The following is an 11685-nucleotide window of genomic DNA, read 5'->3' on the forward strand; positions in this document are numbered from 1 at the left end:
CTTATAGACACTTAGTTCATCTCATAGGGACACTTAGTTCAACTTATAGACACTTAGTTCATCTCATAGGGACACTTAGTTCATCTTATAGACACTTAGTTCAACTTATAGACACTTAGTTCATCTCATAGGGACACTTAGTTCATCTTATAGACACTTAGTTCATCTTATAGGTACACTTAGTTCTTATAGGGACACTTAGTTCAACTTATAGACACTTAATTCATCTCATAGACCCTTAGTTCAGCTTATAGACTCTTAGTTCATCTTATAGACAATTAGTTCAGCTTATAGACACTTAGTTCATCTTATAGGGACACTTAGTTCTTATAGGGACACTTAGTTCAGCTTATAGACACTTAATTCATCATATAGACACTTAATTCATATTATAGACACTTAGTTCAGTTTATAGGGACACTTAGTTCATTTTATAGACACTTAGTTCATCTCATAGGGACACTTAGTTCATCTTATAGACACTTAGTTCATCTCATAGCGACACTTAGTTCAGCTTATAGACACTTAATTCATCATATAGACACTTAATTCATATTATAGACACTTAGTTCATCTCATAGGGACACTTCGTTCATCTTATAGACAATTAGTTCATCTCATAGGGACACTTAGTTCATCTTATAGGGACACTTAGTTCAACTTATAGACACTTAGTTCATCTCATAGGGACACTTAGTTCATCTTATAGACACTTATTTCATCTCATAGAGACACTTAGATCAACTTATAGACACTTAGTTCATCTCATAGGGACACTTAGTTCTTATAGGGACACTTAGTTCATCTTATAGACACTTAGTTCAACTTATAGACACTTAGTTCATCTCATAGGGACACTTAGTTCATCTTATAGACAATTAGTTCATCTCATAGGGACACTTAGTTCATCTTATAGGGACACTTAGTTCATCTTATAGACACTTAGTTCATCTCATAGCGACACTTAGTTCAGCTTATAGACACTTAGTTCATCTTATAGGTAGACTTAGTTCTTATAGGGACACTTAGTTCATCTCATAGACACTTAGTTCATCTCATAGGGACACTTAGTTCATCTTATAGACAATAAGTTCATCTCATAGGGACACTTAGTTCATCTTATAGACAATTAGTTCATCTCATAGGGACACTTAGTTCAGCTTATAGGGACACTTAATTCATCTTATAGACACTTAGTTCAGCTTATAGGGACACTTAGTTCAGCTTATAGACACTTAGTTCAGCTTATAGGGACACTTAGTTCAACTTATAGACACTTAGTTCATCTCATAGGGACACTTAGATCAATTTATAGACACTTAGTTAATCTCATATGGACACTTAGTTCTTATAGGGACACTTAGTTCAACTTATAGACACTTAGTTCATCTCATAGGGACACTTAGTTCAACTTATAGACACTTAGTTCATCTCATAGGGACACTTAGTTCATCTTATAGACACTTAGTTCAACTTATAGACACTTAGTTCATCTCATAGGGACACTTAGTTCATCTTATAGACACTTAGTTCATCTTATAGGTACACTTAGTTCTTATAGGGACACTTAGTTCAACTTATAGACACTTAATTCATCTCATAGACCCTTAGTTCAGCTTATAGACACTTAGTTCATCTTATAGACAATTAGTTCAGCTTATAGACACTTAGTTCATCTTATAGGGACACTTAGTTCTTATAGGGACACTTAGTTCAGCTTATAGACACTTAATTCATCATATAGACACTTAATTCATATTATAGACACTTAGTTCAGTTTATAGGGACACTTAGTTCATTTTATAGACACTTAGTTCATCTCATAGGGACACTTAGTTCATCTTATAGACACTTAGTTCATCTCATAGCGACACTTAGTTCAGCTTATAGACACTTAATTCATCATATAGACACTTAATTCATATTATAGACACTTAGTTCATCTCATAGGGACACTTCGTTCATCTTATAGACAATTAGTTCATCTCATACGGACACTTAGATCATCTTATAGGGACACTTAGTTCAACTTATAGACACTTAGTTCATCTCATAGGGACACTTAGTTCATCTTATAGACACTTATTTCATCTCATAGGGACACTTAGATCAACTTATAGACACTTAGTTCATCTCATAGGGACACTTAGTTCTTATAGGGACACTTAGTTCATCTTATAGACACTTAGTTCAACTTATAGACACTTAGTTCATCTCATAGGGACACTTAGTTCATCTTATAGACAATTAGTTCATCTCATAGGGACACTTAGTTCATCTTATAGGGACACTTAGTTCATCTTATAGACACTTAGTTCATCTCTTAGCGACACTTAGTTCAGCTTATAGACACTTAGTTCATCTTATAGGTAGACTTAGTTCTTATAGGGACACTTAGTTCAACTTATAGACACTTAATTCATCTTATAGGGACACTTAGTTCAACTTATAGACACTTAGTTCATCTCATAGGGACACTCAGTTCATCTTATAGACACTTATTTCATCTCATAGGGACACTTAGATCAACTTATAGACACTTAGTTCATCTCATAGGGACACTTAGTTCTTATAGGGACACTTAGTTCATCTTATAGACACTTAGTTCAACTTATAGACACTTAGTTCATCTCATAGGGACACTTAGTTCATCTTATAGACAATTAGTTCATCTCATAGGGACACTTAGTTCATCTTATAGGGACACTTAGTTCATCTTATAGACACTTAGTTCATCTCATAGCGACACTTAGTTCAGCTTATAGACACTTAGTTCATCTTATAGGTAGACTTAGTTCTTATAGGGACACTTAGTTCAACTTATAGACACTTAATTCATCTCATAGGGACACTTAGTTCAACTTATAGACACTTATTTCATCTCATAGGGACACTTTGTTCATCTTATAGACAATTAGTTCATCTCATAGGGACACTTAGTTCATCTTATAGACAATTAGTTCATCTCATAGGGACACTTAGTTCATCTTATAGGGACACTTAATTCATTTTATAGACACTTAGTTCAGCTTATAGGGACACTTAGTTCAGCTTATAGACACTTAGTTCATCTTATAGGGACACTTAGTTCAACTTATAGACACTTAGTTCATCTCATAGGGACACTTAGATCAACTTATAGACACTTAGTTCATCTCATAGGGACACTTAGTTCTTATAGGGACACTTAGTTCAACTTATAGACATTTAGTTCATCTCATAGGGACACTTAGTTCAACTTATAGACACTTAGTTCATCTCATAGTGACACTTAGTTCAACTTATAGACACTTAGTTCATCTCATAGGGACACTTAGTTCATCTTAGAGACACTTAGTTCAACTTATAGACACTTAGTTCATCTCATAGGGACACTTCGTTCATCTTATAGACACAGTTCAACTTATAGACACTTAGTTCATCTCATAGGGACACTTATTTCATCTTATAGACAATTAGTTCATCCCATAGGGACACAGTTCATCTTATAGACAATTAGTTCATCTCATAGGGACACTTAGTTCATCTTATAGGGACACTTAGTTCATCTTATAGACACTTAGTTCATCTCATAGCGACACTTAGTTCAGCTTATAGACACTTAGTTCATCTTATAGGGACACTTAGTTCTTATAGAGACACTTAGTTCATTTTATAGACACTTAGTTCATCTCATAGGGACACTTAGTTCATCTTATAGACACTTAGTTCATCTCATAGCGACACTTAGTTCAGCTTATAGACACTTAATTCATCATATAGACACTTAATTCATATTATAGACACTTAGTTCATCTCATAGGGACACTTCGTTCATCTTATAGACAATTAGTTCATCTCATAGGGACACTTAGTTCATCTTATAGGGACACTTATTTCAACTTATAGACACTTAGTTCATCTCATAGGGACACTTAGTTCATCTTATAGACACTTATTTCATCTCATAGGGACACTTAGATCAACTTATAGACACTTAGTTCATCTCATAGGGACACTTAGTTCTTATAGGGACACTTAGTTCATCTTATAGACACTTAGTTCAACTTATAGACACTTAGTTCATCTCATAGGGACACTTAGTTCATCTTATAGACAATTAGTTCATCTCATAGGGACACTTAGTTCATCTTATAGGGACACTTAGTTCATCTTATAGACACTTAGTTCATCTCATAGCGACACTTAGTTCAGCTTATAGACACTTAGTTCATCTTATAGGTAGACTTAGTTCTTATAGGGACACTTAGTTCAACTTATAGACACTTAATTCATCTTATAGGGACACTTAGTTCAACTTATAGACACTTAGTTCATCTCATAGGGACACTTAGTTCATCTTATAGACACTTATTTCATCTCATAGGGACACTTAGATCAACTTATAGACACTTAGTTCATCTCATAGGGACACTTAGTTCTTATAGGGACACTTAGTTCATCTTATAGACACTTAGTTCAACTTATAGACACTTAGTTCATCTCATAGCGACACTTAGTTCAGCTTATAGACACTTAGTTCATCTTATAGGTAGACTTAGTTCTTATAGGGACACTTAGTTCAACTTATAGACACTTAATTCATCTCATAGGGACACTTAGTTCAACTTATAGACACTTATTTCATCTCATAGGGACACTTTGTTCATCTTATAGACAATTAGTTCATCTCATAGGGACACTTAGTTCATCTTATAGACAATTAGTTCATCTCATAGGGACACTTAGTTCATCTTATAGGGACACTTAGTTCAGCTTATAGACACTTAGTTCATCTTATAGGGACACTTAGTTCAACTTATAGACACTTAGTTCATCTCATAGGGACACTTAGATCAACTTATAGACACTTAGTTCATCTCATAGGGACACTTAGTTCTTATAGGGACACTTAGTTCAACTTATAGACACTTAGTTCATCTCATAGGGACACTTAGTTCATCTTAGAGACACTTAGTTCAACTTATAGACACTTAGTTCATCTCATAGGGACACTTAGTTCATCTTATAGACACAGTTCAACTTATAGACACTTAGTTCATCTCATAGGGACACTTATTTCATCTTATAGACAATTAGTTCATCCCATAGGGACACAGTTCATCTTATAGACAATTAGTTCATCTCATAGGGACACTTAGTTCATCTTATAGGGACACTTAGTTCATCTTATAGACACTTAGTTCATCTCATAGCGACACTTAGTTCAGCTTATAGACACTTAGTTCATCTTATAGGGACACTTAGTTCTTATAGAGACACTTAGTTCAACTTATAGACACTTAATTCATCTCATAGGGACATTTAGTTCATCTTATAGACACTTAGTTCATCTCATAGCGACACTTAGTTCAGCTTATAGACACTTAGTTCATCTTATAGGGACACTTAATTCTTATAGAGACACTTAGTTCAACTTATAGACACTTAATTCATCTCATAGGGACACTTAGTTCATCTTATAGACACAGTTCATCTCATAGGGACACTTAGTTCAACTTATAGACACTTAATTCATCTCATAGGGACACTTAGTTCATCTTATAGACACTTAGTTCATCTTATAGGGACACTTAGTTCTTATAGGGACACTTAGTTCAACTTATAGACACTTAATTCATCTCATAGGGACACTTAGTTCAACTTATAGATACTTAGGATGGGGTGAGTGGAACACTCCCTCCAGTATCTGGTTGGGGTCTTCTCTGGATGTCTGGCCCTCTGTCGGCTTCAACGAGACCCCGCCCCTTCTCCCGCGCACACATCAACATCTCATGAATATATTTGCATGTGATCTGACGTGGCCGCCCCCCCCCGTGCTTGCCGTCAGAGCGAGATCAAAGGTGGCCTTTCCCGCGCTGATCTTGGCGAGAGAGAGCGGGACCACATCAAAGAGATTTATGCAGGAGGAGAATACAACATCCCGCACGACTCCAATCGGTATATGAGCAGCTCGGAAAGAAACAGAGGTTTGTCTGATTTGTCTGATTTGTCTGTGATTGTTTTATTTGTTATTTTTCCCTTTGATTTTACATTTCGGTATTAATTTAGTGTGGGATGCTGTGAGTGAGTGTGTGTGTGTGTGTGTGTGTGTGTGTGTGTGTGTGTGTGTGTGTGTGTGTGTGTGTGTGTGTGTGTGTGTTTGTGTGTGTGCGTGTGTATGGGTGTGTATGGGCTCACACTGGCCTCATAATCTGTGGAGCTACCAGGAGATCGGAATTGAACCACCCAGGAAGATAGCATTTGTGAGACTTGGAGGGTCTGAATGAATGAGACATTAGTGATAGTGAATGAGACATTAGTGAGACTCAGAGGGTTATGAATGAGACGTTTGTGAGACTCAGAGGGTCTGAATAAATGAGACATTAGTGAGACTGAGAGGGTTATGAATGAGAGATGGTGCTGAGCTGTACTGAGAGAGGCAGTATTGTACAGTGGTGGGAGGATCCACCCTCCCAGGTTCAGCAGGTCCACTAATTACCCTGCAAAACAGACACTGCAGAATGGTGAGATGTCCCTCAGAGATGTCCTGCAGAGATTAGCTTTCAGTGCAACAGTATCAGCTTCTCCTCCCTCTCTCTCTCCCTCTCTGTCTATCTCCATCTCTCTCAGGAAAATGAGGAGGGGTTAGTATGAGGGAGGGGGGTTAGTATGAGGGAGGGGAGTTAGTATGAGTGAGGGGGGTTATTATGTATGGGGGCGTTAGTATGAATGAGTACACAACCATTGTGGAGGACAGACCCTCTGTGGAGAACACACCCTCTGTAGAGGATAGATCCTCTGTGAAGGACACACTCTCTGTCGGGACACACCCTCTGTGGAGAACACACATTCTGTTGGGGACACACCCTCTGTGGAGAACACACATTCTGTTGGGGACACACCCTCTGTGGGGGACATGCCCTCTGTGGAGAACACACCTTCTCTGGGGGGACAGCTCCTTTTGGGGACACACCCTCTGTGGAGAACACACATTCTGTTGCGGACACACCCTCTGTGGGGGACACGCCCTCTTTTTGAGTCTACTCCATCCAGGACGGCCACACATCTGGACGTCATTAGCCGTGCTGTCCCAGACCTGTGGGAGATTAATGGTAACCTTCATAAGGAGATGTTCGTCCAGCCCATCAGCAGTTAGGAAATGTGTTTTAGATGATCTGCTGGAGAGGACCATCATCTCTCACTCTGCGTGCGGGGAGGAAGTGATATAGAGGAAATGATGCCTCTGTTTGTCTGTCCCAGCACCATGGAGGACGGAATATCAGGACAGGCCTTCTCCCTCTGAGATTGTCTGATCTGTCCTGATAACGTCCCCATGTTCGAGCCAATGTTGATATTAGCATTTATCACTCTGGAGGCACTGGCCAGATTGGCCCCTACTGGTCCAGCTCAGCGACAGGGCTTTATTGGTGTCCCCATATCCCCATGGACTGTTATTGAACACGGTGCTGGGCTCTTATTGGCGTGTCTCCACTCTCTCGCCACAGTTTGGGAAACCGCTGAGAGCCCAGAGGTTGCTGGAGGGTTTTAGCGTTCCACACCCTCTGTGGGTCGGCTTTCAAATGGAGATCCTCTGAGCATTAATTAGTTGGAGAGATGGAGAAAGTGACAGAGAGAGAGAGAGAGAGAGGGAGAGAGAGGGAGAGAGAGGGAGAGAGAGAGAGAGAGGGAGAGAGAGAGAGAGAGAGTGAGGGAGAGAGGGAGAGAGAGAGAGAGGGAGAGAGAGAGAGGGAGAGAGAGAGAGAAACTAGATAAAGCAACTAACAATGAGAGGGAGTGAAAGCTTCTTCTCTGTCCCCTGGAACGGAGTGAAGGGCTGCCCCGCAGGTCCTGCTGGACGCCGCATGGAGTGAGTGGCTCTTCAAACTGCTGCGTGTGTGCGGTGTCCACCACACGTCCTTTAATCAGAGAGGCACCGATCCCTCGTTCTCGGCCTCGGCCTCTCCATCGCAGGAGGCGGGTTAACGTCCAACCGACACAATCGCCTTCTCAAAGTTGGAGTAGGTGGGGGCACGAGAGAAGCTACATCCCAGTGTCTCTCCCAGTGTCTGTCCCAGAGTCTCTCCCAGTGTCTGTCCCAGTGTCTCTCCCAGAGTCTGTCCCAGAGTCTCTCCCAGAGTCTGGCCCAGTGTCTCTCCCAGAGTCTGTCCCAGTGTCTCTCCCAGTGTCTGTCCCAGAGTCTCTCCCAGAGTCTGTCCCAGTGTCTCTCCCAGTGTCTGTCCCAGAGTCTCCCCCAGTGTCTGTCCCAGAGTCTGTCCCAGAGTCTCTCCCAGTGTCTGTCCCAGAGTCTCTCCCAGAGTCTGTCCCAGTGTCTCTCCCAGAGTCTGTCCCAGAGTCTCTCCCAGAGTCTGGCCCAGTGTCTCTCCCAGAGTCTGTCTCAGTGTCTCTCCCAGTGTCTGTCCCAGAGTCTCTCCCAGAGTCTGTCCCAGTGTCTCCCCCAGTGTCTGTCCCAGAGTCTGTCCCAGAGTCTGTCCCAGAGTCTCTCCCAGTGTCTGTCCCAGTGTCTGTCCCAGAGTCTCACCCAGTGTCTCTCCCAGTGTCTCTCCCAGAGTCTGTCCCAGTGTCTGTCCCAGTGTCTGTCCCAGAGCCTGTCCCAGAGTCTTTCCCAGTGTCTGTCTCAGAGTCTCTCCCAGTGTCTGTCCCAGTGTCTGTCCCAGTGTCTCTCCCAGTGTCTGTCCCAGTGTCTGTCCCAGAGTCTCTCCCAGTGTCTGTCCCAGAGTCTCTCCCAGTGTCTGTCCCAGTGTCTCACCCAGTGTCTGTCCCAGTGTCTCTCCTAGTGTCTGTCCCAGAGTCTCTCCCAGAGTCTCTCCCAGTGTCTGTCCCAGTGTCTGTCTCAGTGTCTGTCCCAGAGTCTCTCCCAGAGTCTCTCCCAGTGTCTGTCCCAGTGTCTCTCCCAGAGTCTCTCCCAGAGTCTCTCCCAGTGTCTGTCCCAGTGTCTCACCCAGTGTCTGTCCCAGTGTCTGTCCCAGAGTCTCACCCAGTGTCTGTCCCAGTGTCTCTCCCAGAGTCTCTCCCAGTGTCTGTCCCAGTGTCTCTCCCAGAGTCTCTCCCAGAGTCTCTCCCAGTGTCTGTCCCAGTGTCTCACCCAGTGTCTGTCCCAGTGTCTGTCCCAGAGTCTCACCCAGTGTCTGTCCCAGTGTCTCTCCCAGAGTCTCTCCCAGTGTCTGTCCCAGTGTCTGTCCCAGAGTCTCTCCCAGTGTCTGTCCCAGTGGTTGTCCCAGTGTCTGTCTCAGTGTCTGTCCCAGAGTCTCTCCCAGAGTCTGTCGCAGTGTCTCTCCCAGAGTCTCTCCCAGAGTCTCTCCCAGTGTCTGTCCCAGTGTCTGTCCCAGAGTCTCTCCCAGAGTCTCTCCCATTGTCTGTCCCAGTGTCTCACCCAGTGTCTGTCCCAGTGTCTGTCCCAGTGTCTCAGCACTCCATACTGGCAAAGCACCAGTACAGATGATAGTGCAGTACCTGGGAACATGACAGAGCATGATACAGGAAGGCTGAGGAGAAGAAAGTGTGTGTTTGAGAGGGAGAGCCCATGGTAGGTGAATATGCAAAGCTTCATTACATATTTGTTTCTATTGCCATTAATGTTAATGTTTCTGTTACTCTGTGACTGCTGTTTACTGCTCTCGTCATTCCTGACTTCTGTCTGTGTGAAGCAGTTTTGCGGTATAATATGATTTTTCATGACAATTAAAGCTCTTTTAAATTGAAATGGAAAATTTCAATTAAATGATCTTTATTGAGAGAGAGAGAGAGAGAGAGAAAGAGAGAGAGGTGGCAGAGATTCTTAAATGAGTGTCCCAAATATGACTCAATTAGCAGCCTCTTCTATAAGAGTGTTTGCAGCCCAGTTTCTGAACTGCAGTGATAAAGAATATTGTCCTGTGTTTGGGCAGAGAATATCTGACTTATTTTGCAAGCAAGAGGAAAAACCTGTAATATTTATTTTCTCCTTCAGTTCATCAGTATTGAGGATTAATGACTGTTTATATTTTTTAGATAATGTATTTTCGTTTATTCTTTTTATACCTGTTTCACCTTTCTTGTTTGTTTGTTTTTCTAGATTTCTTTCTAGATTGCTCAAACACCTTTTCTGAAATGTCCTCTGCTTTTCTCAAAACAGTAAACACAAACCCCAAAATTCAACGCTACACTCTCAGAACCTTTGGCTTGACTGGAGAGACCCAACAATTGATTCAAAACCATTTTATCTTTACTCAAAACCAAACACTGCTGTTAGATAGCCCACGGAGTCGGTCGATGCATAAACACTACACAACAATCATTACATGCTACGTGAATAAACTGGAGAATGTGCACTCTGGGCAGAGCAGGAGAATAAAAATAAATAAATAAATAATACAAACATTTGCACCTATCAAAACTTGCATGTAAAGAAGAAAATATGTAGTAAAAAAGTGCTCTGTGATTACGGTAAACAGTGTCAGCTCTTCATTCTGCCTCAGCACCATATGCCTGTGGGCGGAGTTAGGCTTCATCTACATCACAGACAATACTCTCCATTGCTAGGCAATGGGGACATAATCCTTTAGCATGCTGAAACCAGCCCGGGACAGGTTCATCTCCTGGGTTGTCTCTTGGTGATTCCATTGGCTGGAGGAAGACTTCCTGGATAAAAGGGTTTCTGTTGTACACCCTCCCTCGGTTTCTCTCTCTCTCTGAGATCAATTCTTCAGTAGGATGAAGGAGGGGAGAATCTGGAGGGAGGCACAGATTTATAAAACACGGGTCATTTGGTAAACCGCTCACCAATTCTTGGAGCTCGGTGAACGTTCACATGGTCCCAAATTACAACACACACCCAGGTTCCTATGACCTCTCTGCTCATGTCTGAGGAAAACATCCTGTATACTGTCCACTGTTATGAGAGATGTTTCTATCATTCTATAGAAATGGTGATCTATAGACTGTTTCAAACTTATCAAATGGTAGTCTATAGACTGTTTCAGAATAATCGAATGGTGGTCTATAGACTGTTCCATAATCGTCAAAAGGTGGTCTATGGACTGTCTCATAATCATCAAATGGTAGTCTATAGATCATATCAGAATCATCAAATAGTAGTCCATAGACTGTTTCATTATCATCAAATGGTATATTTATGGCATTTAGCAGACGCTCTTATCCAGAGCGAGTTACAAAAGTGCTTTGTCATTTACTCATAGAATATATCCTAGTACAGTACAGTAGGTTAGAATTAAACATACCAATGAACTAGAATACTGTAGAATACAGGGATGGATGCTGACACCTAGAAGTGCAAAATACATAGGGTCTAGCTTAAACAATGATAAGTGGTATAAACAATAAGTGCTAGTCTATAGACTGGTATAGTCTATGGTAGAATCATCAAAGTGGCAGTCTATAGACTGTTTCAGAATAATCAAATGTAGTCTACGCTGGAGGATACGGTCGACTGTGGAAAGACTCACTGCTGACTCCTACAAAATTCATGTTGTCTTCCAAGACTCACTGCTGTACTTCACAGAGTTGAACTGCATTATTCTGACAGAGCAGACCAACAGTGAGACTCTCCCGTTGTGAGAACACACGTGACCTTTCACCCTATTCTAGTCTTTTCTACCTATACAGAAAGATAATTTGGTTAGAAATTTCCGCTAATGCTGTGTAGTATTCTAAAACACCCCATACAGGAAGGTTTGTCCTTGCCTT

The sequence above is a fragment of the Electrophorus electricus genome, chromosome 16 (genome assembly GCF_013358815.1).
Source record: "Electrophorus electricus isolate fEleEle1 chromosome 16, fEleEle1.pri, whole genome shotgun sequence".
Classification (NCBI taxonomy): domain Eukaryota; kingdom Metazoa; phylum Chordata; class Actinopteri; order Gymnotiformes; family Gymnotidae; genus Electrophorus; species Electrophorus electricus.